Source organism: Cupressus sempervirens, chromosome 10 (assembly GCF_028749045.1).
Source record: "Cupressus sempervirens isolate cs-2001-9-10 chromosome 10, ASM2874904v1, whole genome shotgun sequence".
Taxonomy (NCBI): domain Eukaryota; kingdom Viridiplantae; phylum Streptophyta; class Pinopsida; order Cupressales; family Cupressaceae; genus Cupressus; species Cupressus sempervirens.
Window position 1 is genome coordinate 644,668,251 of NC_143127.1, and position 22,357 is coordinate 644,690,607.

A 22,357-nucleotide genomic window follows, 5' to 3' on the forward strand; every position below is an offset into this window, starting at 1 on the left:
TATGTCATATAAACATTGATAATATTGTAAAAGTTAGTGGGTAGAAGTACAAAGTTGTGTCACCTTTCAGGATGACTTATCAAAACGATTGAATTTGAGTATTTCTATCTAAACATCAATTTTATTCAAACATATGGTCTAGATAAATTCACTCTAGGTAAGTTATATATGTTGTCATACTTTTACAATTGGAAATGTCTATTAAATGCATCTTTTATACTAGTTTGTGTCCAATTAATAAAGAAATAAAATTATTTCAGAAAACTGATATTTCAATAACTCTTACCATTTTTTATGATATTTTTAAAATAACATATAAACACCATTTTATAGAATTCAAAGTCAAGAATATTCTCATATAGAGTTTATAGTGTTTTAATTAGATATAGTATATTGTAATTATAAAATTCTACAATTACATATTTTAACACTCAAGAAGATGTTAAGTTTGAGAAAGGAAAAAATATTTAAACATATCAAAAAAAATTAAAAATCACATGATGTTCTAGAGGAGAGAGTCCTCTTCAAGAATGCATAATTTTTATTTTGGTTAGAAAAGATTTAATTTGAAAAATGTGGTGGGAGATGAAAACTATCAATTGCAGATGAGTTAAATTTGAATAATTATAAAAGATAAAATATACATTTAAAGCCAAATTTTATTTTTGATTGTTCTAGCTATATATGTTATCTATAACATAATCTAAGATCGAAGGAAATAAATTTATTTCCTTATTTTTTTATGGTGGGAACTAGACCCCTAATTTTCAACATTTTTCAACAAGTAAAATATTGTCTTTAAAAATTATGAAAATATATCAATTCTTATTTGAAATAATTATTAAAAATTATAAGCCTAAAATTCATCCATTTCTACAGATTTCATTAGTTTACATAATTATCAAATTTTAAATAATACTACCATATTTATGTCATTGAAGATGAATAGTTATACTTTTGTTAGCCTTTTCCTTTATAAAAGGGTGACACAGGTTTGTGCTTCTACCTTAGTATCTCATTTGCAGTTAGAGATTTTCCTAAGATAATAAAACCTACTAATCTTGTTTTTAATGAATGTATTTTGGATAAACAGAAGAAGGTATCATTTCCTAGCTAGAAGTTCACAACCACAGAGAAGCTGGAGATTGTTCACATGGATCTAAGTGGTCCCTTTAGAGCAACAATATTCTATGGTGAAAGATATTTCATGATTTTTTTGATGATTTCAATGGAATGATGTGGCCAGCATTTATTAAAGATAATTATGAAGCTTTTGAGAAGTTTAAGATATTTAAGAATAGAAGTGAGAATGAATATGGTGTTAAGATAAAATGTTAGAGGTTGCATAAAGGAGGAGAGTTTACCTCTAGAGAATTCAACATGTTTTGTGAAGAGAATGGAATCAAGAGATGACTATCTTCACCGAGGATACCTAAACAAAATGGGATTGTAGAAAGAAGAAACAAATTAGTAGTAGAGGTAGCTAGAGCAATTTTGTTTGAGAATGATGTTTCTAAGACCTTTTGAAGAGAAGTATTTAATAAACAAATATATGCATTGAACATAGTATAGATTAGAAAAGGTATGAACAAGACACCTTATGGACAATTGTTTGGTCATTCACCATCAGTTAAGTATTTCAAAATATTTAGAAGCAAGTTCTACATTAAGAGAGATGATGGTATTGGTAAGTTTGATCCAAGAAGTGATGAAGGTATATTTCTTGGCTATTCATTGAAAAGAAAGGCATACATATGTTTTAATCATAGAACCAAGACAATAGTTGAATGCAAAAATGTAAATATTGATGAAAATTTTGGAGCTAAGGAAAAGATGTTAGATTACAATTCAAATGAAGAAGAAAATGATTCTGAAATTGTTAAACTGAATGGAGAAGTTTTCTTTGAGACTAACAATGATCTACAGAATGATGTGTAAACTATTACAAAAGAGGAGAACAGAGATATGAACCTAGAGATGAGATAAGATTTGAGATGGAAACACCTACCTCTAATGGGAGAATTCCAAAGAATCACCCTATAGGGTAGATAATTGGGAGCAGTGACAAAGCTATGATGACAAGAAACAAAGTTAATGAGGCATTATGTCTGATTTATAAAGTTGAACCTAAGAGTGTAGATGAAGAATGTAAAGGGAATCATTAGATTTAGAAATGAAGGAAGAACTAGATCTTATTGTGAAGAATGAAACATGGGTTTTAGTTCGTAGATTTAAACTCATCTTAAATGTGATAGGAACAAAATGGGTATTCAAAAAATAAGATGAATGAACAAGGTGAAGTTCTAAGAAACATGGCTAGACTTGTATTCAAAGGATACTCATCTAAATAAATCATATACTATAAGGAGACTTATGTCCCTATAACCAAAATGGAAGTAGTAAGAATGTTCTTGTCTTATAAAGTGAATAAGAAGTTCAAAGTATATCATATCGATGTTAAATCATCTTTCCTAATTAGAGAAGTTGAAGAAGCATATATTGAGCATCCTGAAGATTTCCCTCTAACAAAAGAGAAAGATATGGTATGTAGGCTAAAGAAAGCTTTGTATGCATTGAAGCAAGCACCTAGAACCTAGCATATAAGGTTGGAAAACTATTTGGAAAAACATGGATTTTATAAAGGTATGACATATAGTAACTTGTATTTGAAAGAAATTGAAAATTGTTTGCTAATAATAGTAATATTTGTTCATGATACCTTATTTGGAAGTAATGATGAAACAAGTGATAAGTTTGTTGAAGAAATTAAAAATGAATTTGAAATGAGTATGATTGGAGAATTGAATTTTTTCCTAGGGTTGTTGATTATGGAGAAGAGTGATGATATTTTCATTTCACCAGCTAAGTACTTGAAATATTTGTTGAAGAGATTTGGATTGGAAATTTGTAAGCTTGTCAATACCCCTATGATAACTAGTCACAAGTTATCTAGCAAAGATGAGATACCTACAATTGAGAAGAAGTACAGATCCATGATTGGAGGTTTACAATATCTAACTCACACTAGACCATATATAGAATCTGTAGTTAGGATTGTAGCTAGATTTCAAGATAATCCTAAAGAATATAATTATGCATCAATAAAGAGGACATTTAGATATTTGAAGAGAACATTTGACTATGGAATATAGTATGATAAATTGAGTAATTTTACTCTAGGAGCATATACTAATATGGATTGGGTAGGTAGTATGGATGATAGAAAGAACACCAATGGTGGAGCATTTTTCCTTAGAGGAAGATTGGTTTCTGGGCTAAGAAAGAAACAAGATCTTATTTCACAGAGTACAATAGAAGTAGAGTATGTAGTAGCAACAAATAATTGTAATCAATTCATATGGATGAAACATATGCTAAAGGATATCAAGATTGAGTTTGTACAACCTAATATTCTTGGAATTCTTTAGAATAACTGAGAGGGGGGGTGAATTAGTTATCTAAAGTCCAGATATATAAATAAAATTTTTCATAGCTTAGTGAACCCATAAAAGAGTCATACCCATGCATGCATCCATAAGATTATGCAATCACTTAAAAACTTTTATGTTACTAACAAATAAACTTGCAAAAATGTAAAGCATGAAACATAATAGATTCATCAAGACACTTGACAAAATGATTTACGTGCAAACCCAATTTAGGGAAAACCACTAGTAACATGCTACTCTTTTTCACTCTTCTAAAGTGATGCCCTATGAAAGGCCAACCTTGTTAAAGGTTACAATACACAATGTTAAATGTGACCTGGTTAAAGGATTTCAATCACCCTATTAGAAGTGAGCCTTTTTAGAGGACTTTAGGCCATTCACTTGGAATGCCACCCAGTTAAAGGATTTACAAATGACTATTAGGTCAACCTTAATCCAAAATATTTTCCCTGGACTACTATAATTGTTAGAGAGTAACCATAGAGCTTTGATCTGATACAACTTACAGTGTCTCTTGAATATTATAGATCTCTATTTAGTCCTCCATTTCTCTTGGCCTTTATACTTTGCATCTCTAATAGCTTGTTCACCCTTCAAGCATTCATCTCTTTAAGCCTTCTTTCTTAACATGTCATTGCAAACTCTTCTCTTAGGTAACTTGATGAAGCAAAAGCCCTTAACTCCTTCTCTTCCTTGGGTTCTCACACATGCCAACTTTTTTTCATTCCCAAACATTCCTATAAATAGAAAATTAGGATATTTTCTAGCTCATTTTCCATCATCTAATTTAGGTTTCGGATGGATTAGGTAGGATACAATGTATCTATCCAATCTATCATATCTTTTCTAGAAACTTCTCTTAGAATCCATTTGAATTTTCCTAAAAATGGTTTACATCAAGTTTTTTGCCACCACCTCATCAAAATTATCTTTCTCTTGGCTCACAAGTTTCAAGAAAACAAACTTGTCGGCTTAGATTCAGCAAATCTTCAATCTTTAAAATAATGCAACAACTTAGCATTATCATACTTTTGATGCTTGACACATACTACATTTCTTGGCATCAGATGTAAAATCAGTTGGCATCAAGTAAAGTTTACTGATGTTTGGCATCAACTAAACTTTACTCAGCATCAACTATCTTGCTCGACATCCACTAGAATTTTATTTTTCTCGACTCGAACTGACTTACTGCTTGGCTTGCACTGAATTTTCTAGGCACCTAGTATCCACTCAATCAAGCTTGGGAGACAATATTTGTGTAGCTTTTTGTTCTAACCTTATGTAGATTATCAATTCATCGTGTCATCACTATCTTAATTGATCTTTGTACTTCATTACATAATCATAACTCAACCTTTCCTCTAGGTGCTTTTGTTACATCTTATTGATAAAATCCTCTTCATCAATTAACTAAGTGATAGCACTTGAATCTTATAATAATTTTTCTTACTAGCAGATAGCAAGTTTGACATTAGTGACAAAAAAATGATTGAAACACATAGTCTTCCTCAACAATCTCCTTTCAATAATCTTTCTCAGTAATGATCTTTTCAATCAGATTTCAACAATCTCACTCTTTCACATTGATGGCAAACCAAACTAATCAACTAAGTCAATCAAATGATGAACATCACGTTCAACCAAACTGACTATGTAAAAATAGTAAGACAATACCGAAAAGAAAAATAAAACATTTATCCAAATTTCTCCCTTTGTCAAAAACTTCCATCTTCTGATTAGGTTATAGAACTCTTTCTTATAACTCCCTCTAAGTTCCTTCTTGTATCTCCCTCTTACTAGGTAGATTAGGATTTCTCCCTCTATGATTATATATTCTATCTATTATGTATTCTAGCTCTCTGATCAATATCTCCCTATCTGTTCTAACTAAGTTCTTGATATCTTTCTTTGATATACTTTCTCCCTTTTTTATCAACAAACTCCTCTTTTGGTGATGATCAATTTAATGTACTTTCTCCCTCTTTGACAAAAATTCCAAAGACATATACCAAAAACTTGTCATCTCAATACATGCAAATATAGGCTTTTGTAGTTTCTTTAGTTTCTCCCTCTATCACCTTGCTTGTAAGTGATTTGAAGTTTTAGCTGTATGATTACTTTAGGCAGCTCCTAAACTAAGATCCTCTACATCAATTTGTAACATGTGAACATTAGCTTGGTTGATGCAAGGAACTCCTCTTGTTACTTAGATAGCCTTTGATAGGATTATCACCCCTAATTTACCTCTTAGATATTGATGAGCATCCTTAGGTAATGCTTTTGCAAAGATATCATCAATTTTCTCCTTTGTATTAACATATTCCATCTTTACTTCTTTATCTTGAACTATCTCTCTCAAGTAATGATACTTGATTGCAATGGACTTGGTTTTTGTGTGCATCACTAGATTCTTTGATATATTGATAGTACTTGTATTATCAAAATAAAGTATCAACGGTTCTATGATCTCTTCTTTCATTCGTTTAAATAGTTGATTGATCCATACATTGTTTGTGTAGTTTACAATAGCAACAACATATTCAACTTCAGGTGTAGATTGTGAAGTACAACTTTGTTTCTTGCTAGTCCATGTAACTAGTCTCTTCCCTAAGAGAAATGCTCCTCCACTAGTTCTCTTTCTATCATCAATGTTTCCAGCCCAATCAGTGTCAATATAGGATTTCAATTCAAAATTTTCATTCTTCTTGTGCTATAGACCAAACTCTTTTGCTCCTTTTAGATATCTCATTATTCTCTTTATAGCCATTAAGTGATTCTCCCTGGGATAAACATAGAATCTTGCAACTATCCCTATAGATAATGCAATGTTAGGTTTTCTATGTACTACATATTGCAATTTGTCAATCATAGACTTGTATAATGTTTGATTCACCTCAGTTGAATCATCATTCGTTGACAAGTTGTGTCCTATCACCATAGATGTACTTACTAGTTTGGAATCCTCTAATCCAAAAGTCTTCAATATTTCTTTGGCATACTTTTAATGAGTGATTTATATACCATATTTCATCTAATATACTCGCAAACCCACAAAAAAATGATCTATCCAAACATAGACATTTCAAATTCTTGCTTCATCTAATTTGTAAAATCCTTGCATAAAAAATCTTGACCTCCAAATATGATATCATCAACAAATATTTTAGATAACAAAATACCTTTTCCTTTCTCTGTCTTCATGTACAGATTGTTGTTATCATCAATCCTTTCAAATCCAATCTTCACAAGATAAGTATGAAGTCTCTCATAACATGCCCTTGGTGCTTGTTTCAAACTGTATAGAGCTTTGTCTAGTCTACATAACATGTTCTTATTGTTAACATCAACAAAACCTTCTGGCTATTCTATTTAATCTTCTTCCTCTAATATGTCATTCAGAAATGTAGATGTAACATCCATCTGATAAACTTTGAAACCTTTGTATGCATAATAAGCAAGCAGAGTTCTTACTCCTTCCATTCTTGCAATAGAGGAAAATGTCTCCCCATAATCAATTCCTTCTTCTTGTGCATATCCCTTGCAAACTAATCTTGCTTTATTTCTTGTGACTTCATCATTTTCACCTAGCTTGTTTCTAAATACCCACTTGGTGCCAATCACATTCTTGTCTTCTAGTTTGAGAACTAGACTCCATGTTTTGTTCTTTATTATTTGTTCAATCTCTTCTTCCATGGCTTTATACCTATCAACATCTTCTAATGCACCTTTTAGTATTTTGGGTTCCTTCACACTCAATAAATCTGATTCACTTCTCAATTTGTTTCTTGTCATTGGCCTAGCATCTTTATTTCCAATGATTTCATCAGTAGGATAATGTCTTTTGACATATTTTGAAAATCTTGGTTCAGCTTTTGTTTCTTCATTTTCTCTTCCAAATTTAGAATCACTATGTATATCTCTATCAATCTTAGAATCATAATGTGTACCCAATTCATTCTATAACCTAGCATCTAAATGTATCTCGATTCCTAAATGCAACTCAGCATTTACAAGATGTGACTCGACAGTCACTAAAACTTGTTGTTTGTTTGTAACTTGATTTGTAGCATCTTCTTTAGTAGGCATACCATCATAAAAGTATACAAGTTATTTGTATCCCTCTAGTTCTTTCATGTGTTTAGCCTCATTTACTTTTTTATATTCATCAAATTTTACATTTGCACTTTCCACAATTTTGTTAGTGTTAGTATTTAAGCACTTATAAGCTTTACTTCTTGTGGAGTATCCTAGGAATATACCTTCTTCACTTATTGCATCAAGATTTCCATTACTAACATCTTTAAGAATGTAACATTTACTTCCAAATAACTTAATGTATTTTACATTGGGTTAGTCTCCATACCATAGTTCAAAAGGTGTTGAATGAGTACCTTTCTTGATTTACACATAGTTCAAGGTGTAGACAACTATACTTATAGCTTCTCTCTAGTATTTCAAAGCAATATTCTTCTCCATCATGAGTGTTCTAGCATAGTCCATTATAGACTTGTTTCTCCTTTCAGCTATTCCATTTTGTGGAGGGGTTCTGGGGGCAGATGTCTATCTTTTGATTACTTTGTCATTACAGAACATCTCAAATTCATTTTATGTAAATTCTCCTCCTCCGTCTGATCTCAAACATTTTAGACTCTTACATGTTTCTTTCTCAACTCTTGCTAAGTACCACTTAAACATATGAAAAGTGTCAGATTTCTATTTCAGAAACATAATGGTCATCATCCCAGAATAATCATCAACAAATAGCATTATGTACTTATCTCCTTTGTAGCTTTGCACATAAATTGGTCCACTCAAGTTAGTATAAACAATCTCTAGTATTTCTTTAGAGGTATAAGCTTTACTCTTAAAGCTTGACTTTTTCATTTTGCCTAACCACTAGTATATTTGACCTCATTTTTCGACCAATATTGGTCAAAATTTGGACCCAAGCATTGGTATAAATTTTAACCAACTAGTTGGTCATAGTTTTTCTCATCAAAATTTAGACCCACTTGTTGGTTGGTTAAAATTTTGACCAATATGTTGGTCAAAATCTTTTAGAATATTGGCTACTATTTCTATCAAGAATTGGTGAAAATTTTGACCAATTCTTGGTAAAAAATTGCCATGCATTGGTCTAAACTTCCAGAGGGTTGGTCAAAACTTTGACCAATGCTAGTAGAAAACTTTCTAGCATTGGTCAAAATTTGGACCAATGCCTGGGTGTAATTTTTTTTAGGCATTCTATAAAATATTTCACATGTGTTGCATATGATTTGACATTTTTTCATGCATCCTACACTCTCTCATCTACTTGATGATGGATTATAGAGAGTGATCTGAAATGATGATGCTAAAAAACACACACAATCAAATCCAAAACCAACTTGCATTACAAATGGATTGTGAAAATTTGATATTGTTAATTTTTCATGCATGTCTACTAGGACAATCACAACTTAAAGATATATAAATCTCTATTTACATATGTTTAAGTTGTGACTGTCCTAGTAGACATGCATGCAAAATTAACAATATCAAATTTTTGCAATCCATTTGTAATGCAAGTTCATTTTGGATTTGATTGTGTTTGTTTTTTAGCATCATCATTTCAAATCACTCTTTGTAATCCATCATTAGCTGAATGAGAGAGTGCAAGATGCATGCAAAATGTCAAATCATACGCAATGCATGTGAACTATTTTATAGAATGCCTGAAAGAAGCTAGAAATATTGAAATGAAAGTATAATAGATCAAGCATTAAATATGGCTTTCCTCTTCGTAGATTTTACATCATCACTATCTGTAGAATTTTTAGCCAATGCATCACTATAATCAGCCTAAAAAAACTAAAACAATCATATTTAGCATTGCAAATAGAAGAACATCTAAAAAAAAGCTATATGCTAACATTTTCCAGGTGTACAATAGTGACTATAGCCTCCCATTTTCATATTTTCCACATGCATCTTAACCTTTCCCAATTCAATCTTCTGAGTTCCACCTTTCACCTTTTGCTTTTAGGATTTAGGGTTCATGCATGTGCATTTCTTAATAACCACAAGGAAAAGTTGGATTTTTCAAAGATATGAGACCAAAAATTTAGTTTTCTTAAAAACTTGGAAAATTTCCAACTCAGTCAGAATCCTACCATGAGTTGGAAATTGAATTCTAGCTCTAGGTCAGAATTTGACCATGAGTTGAAATTCAATTTCTAGATAGTCACCAATTTCCACCCTATTTTGGAGGCATGCCAAGGTGTTAAAAGATGAAGTTGGGTTTAAAATGAATAAGAAAACTACTATGAGTGGAGAAGGAGGTGAATAAACTAAGCTTTTATGGATGATAATCAGATTTCAAAATTAGAAAACACACTTTGGTCATGCTTGGTCAATGCTTCCTTCACTTCCTTGTCTAAAAGATCTGGTTTAACCTTTCTCAAGGATTCTTCCTTGATATCCCTAACATCTGCTACAACATTATTCCATTGAGGTACAACTTCCTTAAGTATAGCATCTAGAACTTAGTTTTTCAATTCACTCAAAGCATATTTCCATTTAGAATTTTTTTATTTATGAGGTTTGTTTGGAAATGAACACTTTCTAATGATATTTCTATGGAACTTTAACAAAAAAAGTTATCTATACTAGAGTATAAGGATCTAGTACGATCAATGTACTATTGGAAAGCAATGCAAATGAAATTCCTAGAGGATATTTGAATAAAAAGTTTCAAACACTCTTCACTACTTTCAATACATTGGTTTGTCTTAGAACAGAGCTATGAGTGGTAGTTGGAAGGCTAGATAAAGTCCTGTAGAAAATTATGGAGAAAAAAGAATAACTTTGTTGTGTAAGCCAACATTCAACTACTGCAAAACATCTACTCTAATATTTTAATAGCACAATTTATTATGAGTTGAAACATGCTAAAAACAAAATTTTCACATGATGTTGATACTAGGAAGAGCATTTTGAGTTGGGTATGCTATTCTAGCTCATCATGAAACAAGTACTAGTAAGATTTAGTAATCAGGCTTATTTGGCTTCATATATTGATTGCAGAACTAACGAATAAATATTGAAGCTAGCATAGTATGGTGTGATAAAAAAAGTTTCATCAAACTCTTTGAAAATATAATTTTTAATTCTTACTCCAAATACATAGATATTTTTTATCATTTTCTCTAAAAATATTTAGAGGAAAATTCCAATTCTTTAATATGTTCCATCGGATCAAACAAATTGATAGGTTCTTTATGGAAAGGCAAAGCTTGAATACTAGAAGCCATGTTTGATGGAGAAACCCTTCCTGAGAAAGCAGAGAGAATTTTTTTTTTACCACTTAGTTGCTATTCTCCTAAACATGCATGCCAGAATTAGTAAAAAATAGACTTGTCTTTGGAGTTGAATCTACTTCCACTGCACACTGATTTTTAAAAGCTGCTAGAATAGGCATATCTATTTAGCTTGTTCCTTTACACATATCTTTTAGCTCATTTCTTTGTAGTCTCTTAGTCTTTATTTTTGGTTTTTCTAGTGTTTTAGTATGGGCAGCACCAGAATTGTGTTTTCTCAAAAAAATTTCAAAACTCAATGCGATAGGAAAACACGATCCATCATCTAATAGTCCTTTTATTCTACATTTTGTTTCTCATTTTGGAGGATCCTGCTATTGACATAGAATTCCTAGAAATGGAGGAACTAAACTAGCACCCTAGCAGGATTTGAATCTTAATGGAAAGAACAACACCATTATTTAACCATCACAACATGCCAATGTGGGCTTTTGTTTAAAGGTTTAATATGGGATAGATAAGACCAAGTTTTTGTGTGCAAAATTGGCATACTATGGTTTGAATTTTAGCTCTTAATTTTCTATTTACTAATGTATTATCAATCGTACACACAAATCAGGTTGACAAAAAAGGTAATTTTTACATTATGCCATAGTAGGATTTAGCTGCATATTTTTTTGAATCAAATTTTTTCACCAATAATTCATCAAATGTGTATCATAGAAAACCATCTTATGGGCATGAATGGTCCACGTCTCACTTTTCAATTTAGGAAATTCTTTGATGGGTAAGAATCAAGACTTCCCAAAAGGTGACTTATCTTGGAACTACTCCAACTAAGAATCATTAGCATTGTACAAGGATGGGTGACCTTGTGATATATCATGATGTTTCACCCTTGTGAGCATCACCTAGATGCAATAGATGGAAGGTTGACCATTCATGCCCATAAGAACACAATTGACAAGATATGGATCAATGAGTTTGACTTGAAAGATACATATTTGAATCCTGATAGAATAACATAAAAATGTGTTCTCTAAAATAGACACACACACACACACACACACACACACATATGATATCATTTTTTTGTATTGTATGTGTCTTCTTCCACACCATTTTATCACTTTCTACATATGATTTTATTTGCATGTATTGTATTTTTCTTCCTCCAAAACCATAGTAAATACAATATTGCAACATAAGACCTTTACATGAATGTCATACATAGAGACCCATAGAAATACAAGAACAATTTTCTAATTGCAAAAAAATTGTTGTACAAAGATAATCTTCATAATCTTAAATAGTGAAGAAAAGATATATTGAGACTAAGCCATGTGAAAGCCTCATATACAATTAGCTAATAAGTAGGATATGTCGATTGATCTACAATAGTATATCTATAAGCATGCTTAAATAAGAAGATGCCCTTATAAAAACTTAGCCCCTTTAAGGATGCAGTTTCTTTATTGTCAAATGGGATTTCAACTTGATGTAATTTAATGACATTGAATATGCTCTATCACAAATCATGCAACACAAGAAGCAATTTGAATTGCACAAAATCTTACAACAATTAGGAAGGTCCTAAAATCAATCAAAATAATTATTCATATGCTTGGAATAATTGATCTCAAAAGAGCATTCAAATGCTAATGAAAACTATTCAAAGTGTTGTATAACAAGAATGGCCTATTGAGCATAATAGTAAATTTAATAGTTGGGAAGTGACATAATATAAATCTATCTCATTAAATATGGGCATTTTGGTAATTCTTTATGTCTTGTTAGATAAATATGTAGTCATGTTTAGCAAACATAAATCCAAAAGTAGTAACATACATTGCAAAAACCAAAAATTTCCCAATGGGATGGGAATAAAAGGATCACTAATTTTAGTATCCCAATGTTTTTAAGTTCCATTCCATTAGAAGTGAGCTATTTATGCATAGTAAACAACTTTTCCCTACCTCAGAGAATTGTTTCAATATTATGATACATGTAAACACTATATTTATTGTGACACATATTTGAGGGAAATGAGAATAATTTAAGTTAAAATATAGATAAATAGTCATTACCCAAACTCTATATTAAATTTATTCTATACCAAAAACCATGTTTTTAATTCACTCCCTAATATGTCTAGTTGTTGTACCTAGCAAAGGAGCTAGCTATTAGTACATCACAAATTGTTGTTTGCCAATCATGTGTAAAAAGAATGAGATGGTTAGAGGTATGAGAATAAGATAATACCATTGCAATGAAATTTTAATAGGTGTTGTGAGACATGAAGTGAAGATATCAACTAGAAATTTAGCACTCTGAGGAAGAATCTCATGTGCTCCACAAGCTGCAAGTAATATACAATTCTTTACTGTGACTGCAGAAGAAATACCAAAACCCTAGTCTTGACATTGTACATCAACTAAAGGCCCTGTTGAGAAATATATATATATATATATATATATATATATATATATATATATATATATATATATATATATATATATATATATATATATAATCAAACAAAAAATTAACTTATAAAGGGGTATATGTATCTATTTGGATTAATCATAGAATATTCTTTGCACTTCACAATTTATTGAGTAAAACTCACCTCTAGAAAAGTATTCACAATCATACCAGTAGCAAAATAATCAAACACATAAATTGAGGGTGTCCCAAGCCATGATTCTATTTCATAAACTGATAGGTGAATGTATTGTGTGTAATCCTTCACCTAAAAAAAATAGCTTTCAGCTACCTAACAAGATTATAAGAGATATAGAATTATGTTCTACTAAGTAGTTAACATTAAATGTAACCTTGTTAAACAACTAGATTTCCCCATGTTTTTTGGGCTTTGGAACTCCATGTCCATTATAATGGAAAAGCACCCACTTTGATTTAGCATTCTTATGACATTGGCCACAAAGCTTCTTTACCTCTTCAACAGTAGGATCAAGCTAGAGCCTATATCGAGCCTACATATGGAAAGATAGTAAACACAAAAAAAAATCCAATAACCAATTCTGTTTATTCAAAATTGAAATGTTTAACCACTAAATATAAAATACACTAGTGGCTACCTCAAATTACTTAGAGAATGATTTTATTACCTATGGTTGCCACCGTTCTTACTAAGCTTGCAAAGCCTTCCCTATAGCATCAATTGCTTTCATAGCTGCCATGGAAAATGGATCTAAAATTTCATTGTGAAAAATTAAGAATTAATTGCATAGATTTGAGACCTTTTTCAATGGCATATCTTTTTTAATCAATCTCCTCAATAAAAAATTTATTGTCTTCTTTTTTATTTAATGCTAATTTCAAAATTAATTGACTGGCACTTTTCACTATATAAGAAGAAACAAATTGCATTAACAACTAAAACAAGTGAACCCTAAATATAAAACAAACATATTGCAGTGAAAACTTGAAGAAAAGAAAATATAGGTGTACTAATGAAAAAATTAAAAATTGAAACAAGTGAACCTTGACTATAAATACAAATAAAAAATCATTTGGTTATGAAAATAAAAATCATGTTGCTTATGGCATTATGCAAAAACAACTCAAGAGATGAAAATTATTTTTTTCATTAGAAACTCATGTAAACTATTAAAATTCTTTTAAGTAAAAGCTCAGAGAAGGATGAACTGGACCAAAATGTTTCAAAAAGTACATACTAACCTAGTAAAAATGGATTAAGACAAGGATTCTTAAGTCCACGTGAACAATACATTCAACAATTATAAATTAAAATGCATAGATGACAGGGAACTCCAAAATTTTTTAAGGAGCAAGATTTTGATGTGGAGAAGATGGATAAGATGGAGGACGAAGTATAAAGCATTTGCAATACTTTGAAGCCAATGAATTGAGCTACAAAATAAGGATTTTGGGGAAACAACACTAATAAGGATGTACAATTCTCCTGAATCCTTATATTTATAAAAATGGATTGTGAATATGAATCCTCTCATCTGAAACTAGGAAGCTACCACGAAATCATTGACAATACTAATTTGTAGCACCAATTGCACTCACATGAAAATATATGAGATGTATTTTAGGAGCAAAATGAAAAGAGATGCTTCATGGTTCTCAAAGCACCTTCATGGATAATCTTCACACATTCCATTCAAAGCTCTTAAAAAAGACAAATGGACATAAACATCAAAGCTTCTTCCCACCACCATCTGTCAAAAAAAGACTAGGACTAATAAATAGTATATAAATAAGATCCCAAAAAATATATACCATTGAACGTCATTTCAATGAAAATAAATATCTTCATAAAGCCCTAAAAAATGACAATCGAGTCTAACAAATTCAAGAAAGAAGCAAGAATAGGTAGAAAAGTTAGAAGGAAGCTAAGGCCCAATAACAATATGGATATAAATATTGGGAAATTTAAGAAAGCTACAAGAAAATCAAGAATAAGTAGAAGGGAACCAAGGCCCAATGATAAAAATTCATCACTGGTTCTAATATGCACATTTTACAAGATGTTATTTCAAGTTTATCAATGTTAATATCATTGAGTTTGAGTGTTCCTTCCATATATTAGAATAAAGAGTGTGCATGCAGAAATCAAAAATAGGTTAAGTAGTAGAACACAAAGCTATTGAATTTGAATCATGAACAAACAATAAAATTGAATTTCTATACATACCAATCAAAACATATTTCTAATAATTTGAAAAAATTTTAAAACAAAATATCACATAATCATTTTATATTCCTAAGCTGTTCATTTTCCAAATTCATCTTAATGGTTAACTAGCATGTCACATGACACATCATCTAATAACCAAATTTTCATTTCATAAAATCTAAATATTCAACAATTTTATTGATAAATCAATTTCACATGAACCATAACAAATTTATCAAATAACTAACTTCACATAAGTTTTTCCAACGACTAGAACATTATTTAATGTAGCAAAAATTGGAATGTAACAACTAGCCATTGATCGCGGTAACCCAGAAACCCTTCAACAAACCCAATTAACAAAATCACCTAGGTGGGAAAATAATTCAAGCTATGAATCAAAGTCTATAGGAGCACTAGTGGTAATGCAAATGTAAAGCCAAGTGAATAGATTGTAGGCCATCGGGAAAGCCAAAATAGAGTATTTGGAGTCAACTACTCAACAAATATAGTTCCATTTGTATCTTGATTGAATTTCATTTCATCATCTCTTACATTAATAAATTCAAGTGGCACCTTTTCAATCTTAGATACTTCATTCACTGGCAAAACTCCATGGGATGTGGCCTACCAAGTTCTACAATTATTCCTATTTGACTATTGTACTAAGGAATCAAATGAAAAACAAGCTCCTTAGAAGAGGAATTATGTGTCTGATACCTCCATCATTTTATGAACACCAATAGGCTTGACACTAGAGTGAAATTGATTTCCTTCTATATAGCTAAGGATACACTTGTAGAGGTTATTATTCAACTTTTGGCATTCAATATAAGCATATTCAAAAGCCCTGAATCCTAAGAAATGCAAAAGCAATTAGCCTTGCAATTACGATGTTGCTCAGAAATTATCATGCTAGACAAAAAATTATTCCTATTCATGGAAACCCATTCTAGGTGTATATAACTAAAAGGATGCTTATATTTCTTTTAGGTAAGGATGCTGGTAAAATGCATCTGGAATTATTCCAGTGAGGGAGTTGTGATCAAGATATTTTTTCAAGTCACATGGCAAAGGAAACTAAAATATCGGTGCACAAAATTCCCAAAAAAAAATGATGCATATGGATATGTGCAAGATCATGGTGTGCCAAAAAGTGGCGATCTAAAAAATCTATAGTTCTGAAATATCTCAAACCATTTCAAACTTTGTTCCAACTTTTTTGCCACCCACCCTGATATTAAATGAAAACAATTAATATCTTTATAAGGTCTACTATATCTTTTGATACCAAACCTATATGGTCAACTTTAAAAACATCCTAAAAATGTGCTTTTGTCCTATTTTTATGTGACTTTTATTTCAAATATGTAGCTAACAACTTTTTTTTGACCAAAATTTGATGAAATGAAAAGGGTTTGTTAAGAATGTTCTTATCTTTCCATAAATGTAATGTTTGTCAAATTATGAGTTAAGTAAATAATTATTATTTATTTTCTAATGGAGTTATGTATAAAGTGCTGACTGACACACTACTTGAAAACCAACTATAACTTTCAATTGGTACAAAAAAATTTAAATCCAAAAGATGCATCACATTATATGTTTCTTCTACTATAAGGAAAAAACATAAAAAATTGAATTTTGTAGAGTTTTGAATTAGTTAAGGTGATCAAACAAGAGATTTTTTTTATTCTAAAAATAATTATTAATTAATTATTTAGAATAAAAATACCCAAAATTATGTGTCACGTCTAGGCATGAGTCTACTACTTATATCTAGAATATTATTAAAAATATTATCATTTGATTTTGATTAAGGTGGTCAAACATACATCTACTTCTTAATTTTGTTCTGAAATTATGGTAATATTGCATTAAAATTTAAAATTTTCACTAATCAACTTTAATTTTTTTGACATAAGTCCTAGTAGTTTAGAAACTAGATTCAATTTTCTAGAGATTCATTTCTCTCAAATTTTTGATATAAAGTTAATAACAAGTAGAAAATTGCACGTCAAGTTGACATAACCCTAATTTTTTTTTTTTTATTGCCACTTAAGAGCATAGTTTGGTTGACCATGATCTTGCACATACCCATATGGAAGAGACAATAAAAACTATAACCATATCTCTACATTTCTTCCAATAAATTCTAGTCTCTTTGAAAGAAAAACACCCGACAAAAAAATGAGCTTTGATGATTATTGCATAGAAATCAATATGCTATAGAAGTAGGGGATTCCTTCATCATGAAATTTTTTCCCTACCTGAGCACTTTTAAAATACAAATGTAAATCGTATATGTTTGAATTCATTTTAAACATGAAATATACAAAGGATATTAATATCCAAGAATAGTGGAAGTAAATCAATGAGACCTCCAAATCATCTTAGTTAAATTAGAGAATATAAGAAAGAAACTGGGGTATACCTGAACTAGGTGAAACCTAATAACACCAATACCATAAGGATTAAGGCCAAATAGCTATGTCAAGAGTAAAGCCTCAAGGGAGCATAGAGATACAAAGAACAAAATGAGAGACTATAACAATGCAAGATATTGACTTATAATCACTATCTTAGGCCCTTAATATATTGGCCAAAAAAACCTTAGAAACAATGATTCAAGGTTTAAAAAAACCATATCCAACTACTCCACATTCAACCAATGAAAACCACAACTCCAAAAGTAACTCCTCTAGAAATAGAATGTGATTTCCAACTTGGACTAGTTTGAAGCCAATGACCATGGGATCGAGGTGCAATTCCAAATGCTTCACCATGAGACAAAATTTACCAGTACACAACTATAAACAAGCAATTAAAGATGCTGGTCATAGTTCACTCAATAATCCCCTAAATTGATTAAACTATTATAATCATCATAAGACCAATGAAAGTGATAGAAACTACCGACTACAAATCTCAAGATTTTATTGAATTAGGGCATAGTTTTCCATGCGAGAACATAATTTAGAATAGTAAAAATAAGAAATCTTAAAAAATTTCAACTAGACCTTGGACTTGCAAGGTGTAAAAAACACTTAATCCCTACTCCTAAAATTTTTCCACTTGTATACATTGCAAGAATAATAAGGGGGTCCAACAAAGTGAAATTTATTCTAAGGGTTAACCCCTGTAGACATCATGCACCATCTAAACTATATATTATACCCACAATTTCATCAAATCACTTGCAACATTGCAAGAATAATAAAGGGGTCCAACAAAGTGAACTTTATGCTAAGGGTTAACTCCTGTAGCCATTGTGAACCATCTAAACTCCTATATATTATACCCATAAGCTCATCAAATAACCTACAACATTCATAAAAAAATTCCACTTGCTTGACCATAACCCTCTTATCCACACATCATTGATAAAATGATACCACATATCAATGTACTTCATCCATGTATGAAAAGTAGAGGCTATTTACCAAGTTGATGGCACTAAATCTATCATACTTGATAACCAAAATATCATGTTTCAATCTAATGTCTTTAATTACTATATAATTTTTCAATCTTATGTCCAAACAAAATATCCAAAGCTAAAATGCCTCCTTATAGGCATGAGTAATAGCCATATAACCATCTAATTTCCACAACTACCTAATCAAAGTCTAAAAAACCTTGAACATCAAATGCCCTAAAAATATTTCCTTCCCAGAAACAAATCAAACACTCTAATGCATCTTTGAGATAATTAAAGGTCCTATTAACCATAATCCAATGCTATTTAACTAAACTTAGGACTCTCACTACTCAAAAGCTCGAATTTCTTAGGACTCCCAACTCATGACTCTCAATGGTTGAGCAATGTCCCGTATGGTGTAACTACAAACTATAACATGCATGAGGTTACCAACTACACTCACATAAAGGAAGCAATGCATGTCCTCAATCTAAGGTTAGAAAGTGATAATCAATAGAGAATTTGTTCCTGTAAGCCTAGGAAGACCATCTTATTTGTAATCCTACATCTTATGCCACCAAAATAGAGTTAACATACCTACTCTCTAATTGAAACTAGGATACTTCAAAAATTTATATGCAATGCTAGTAAAGACTCCAACTCTAATATAAACATATGTAGACAATTGAATAAACTAATTTCCCCAATATGCAATGTGTAAGGAAACTTGACAATAAAGAATATAACCGTTTCCACATAACCCATAATAGATCTAAAATAAATACGGAATTAAAATCCACATGCAAGAGAATAGACAACATACCCACAAAATTGTGACACAAGATATACCTTGGGAAACCCTCATTGAGGGAAAAACCTAGCCTCCAAAAGCATCCATCACCATGTATTAATCAACAAAAAATACCATTTCCATACAACCATGGAAGCCTTCATGACAACAGCCACAACCGAGCAAACTATGTGAATAAGCATGAATCCACACATCCCATGCCATATTTTCAACCTTCACAAATGCTCCCTTGGCTAACCTGTCAAGCCTTGTCTCGCTCGACTCTTGCCTTTTGTCTTCTCCTTGTCACTCTCTCTATCACTTTCTACAACAACTACCCTTGTGGTTGCTTATATAGTAGCAAGTCCCACAAAACCACTAAGTGGTATTACATAAACCATGTGCTAAAACCATGTGCTACCTAACCCACTGACTCCATATTTAATATTGGGCATTTAGTTCTTTTCCCCAATATTAAATAATTACATGAAATATTATCACAATGTTACAATACAACTCATCAAGAATATTCCATGGGAATCTTTACATGTTGCAGGTCCATCTAGGTACAACATTACATAATAAAATAAAATAATAAAATAACAATATTATGCAATGTGTGCAACACCCATTATCTCAACAATCTCCCACTTGTTGTATACATTGCATAGGGTCAATCCATAGCCACATAAATGAACAAGGGAACAATCCCTCCCAGCACATCCACCATCATGGATCAAAATACACCAAGTGCTCCATCCTGGTACCCACAACAAAATCAAAGTATCCAGCATCTCGAACATGAATGATTTCACCTCCTATTATGCCACTCCCACTGGATATACATAGAAGCCATCCAAAGAGAAAACTACCCAACCTGTCGCATTAGAAGATCATAAAATCCTATACCAACTAAAATTCCAAGCACAAATAACCTGATCCAAAGGTAATCACATGTATCCGTAGTTGTCAAAATATCCATAGCTGAAATAGCACCCACAGCAAGTGCCAAACCCATCCAACTATCCATACCTCAAAAAGGTATAACAAGTGAATCTCATATCACCAACATATCCAATTTGTAACCTGCAATCACAAGCCTCAAGAGCAATACCTGCCACATATATACCAAGAAGCTCCCACTGCAAAAGATAATGTCAAATCTATAACCAATCCACTCAACACATCTCAAAGAAGTGAATCCATGTAGCATCAAGGACATCTCCAATGCCATAAACTCACAATGTTACCATAGTCAAAATATACCTATAAACTGTTTAGATCAATATTTCAAGAAATAAATCATGCCAAACCTACATTGAATCTGAACCAATGTGTAGAGCTCTCTAAGAGCTTTCCGTTGACTACTCGAAGTCCAAAATCCGACTCCGTATGCCCAAGTTATGCCCTAATCCATGCTCAAAATAAACAACATCTAACTTTAGGACTCTTAAAACTTGACAAAATTTCAAAATCATAGAACCAAACCTACACCATCTTATAGTGCTCTGAATTAGCTTTCCAACGCCTATAAGAACTCTGAAATCTGATATTTTGAGAGAAAGTTATGGCCATTTTACTAAGACATTCTTTTTACCATTTTCAGTACGATTTTTCATTTTTTTTAATTTTTTTCAGTGACGAAAATTCCAACGGGATTAAATTTGACAGCCATCATGGGCTGAAACCAAAAAACTCTTTCATTTCCTCTAAACATGGCCAAACTAGGGCATATTATATATCAAATTTTATGGAAATGTCGACCCGAATCCAATGGTGAGGTCTGTTTTTACCCAAGAGGTCATTTTTGCAAGCTACTCCCAAAACCCTCATTTAAATGAAACATCCAAAAAAATATTTTTGTCCAACAATTTCACATGCCCAAAATATTTTAACATCCCATCATAACAGCAAACCCAAAACCCTCAGATCTGCAATAAATCATTCATATATCTTGCCCTTTTCTTTTATCCTCTCATGCATTCCCATGGATTCAATCTAGGGTTACAATAATAAAACCATAACTCTGATACCAATTGTAAGGAAACTTGGCAATAAAGAATATAATTGTTTCCACATAACCCATAATAGATCTAAAATAAATAAGGAATTAAAATCCACATGCGAGAGAATAGACAACATACCCACAAAATTGTGACACAAGATTTACCTTGGGAAACCCTCATTGAGGGAAAAACCTAGCCTCCAAAAGCATCCATCACCATGTATTAATCAACAAAATATACCATTTCCATACAAGCATGGAAGCCTTCATGGCCACAGCCACAACCGAGCAAACTATGTGAATAAGCATGAATCCACACATCCCATGCCATATTTTCAACCTTCACAAATGCTCCCTTGGCTAACCTGTCAAGCCTTGTCTCGCTCGACTCTTGCCTTTTGTCTTCTCCTTGTCACTCTCTCTCTCACTTTCTACAACACCTACCCTTGTGGCTGCTTATATAGTAGCAAGTCCCACAAAACCACTAAGTGGTATTACATAAACCATGTGCTAAAACCATGTGCTACCTAACCCACTGACCCCATATTTAATATTGGGCATTTAATTCTTTTCCCCAATATTAAATAATTACATGAAATATTATCACAATGTTACAATACAACTCATCAAGAATATTCCATGGGAATCTTTACATGTTGCACGTCTATCTAGGTACAACATTACATAATAAAATAAAATAATAAAATAACAATATTATG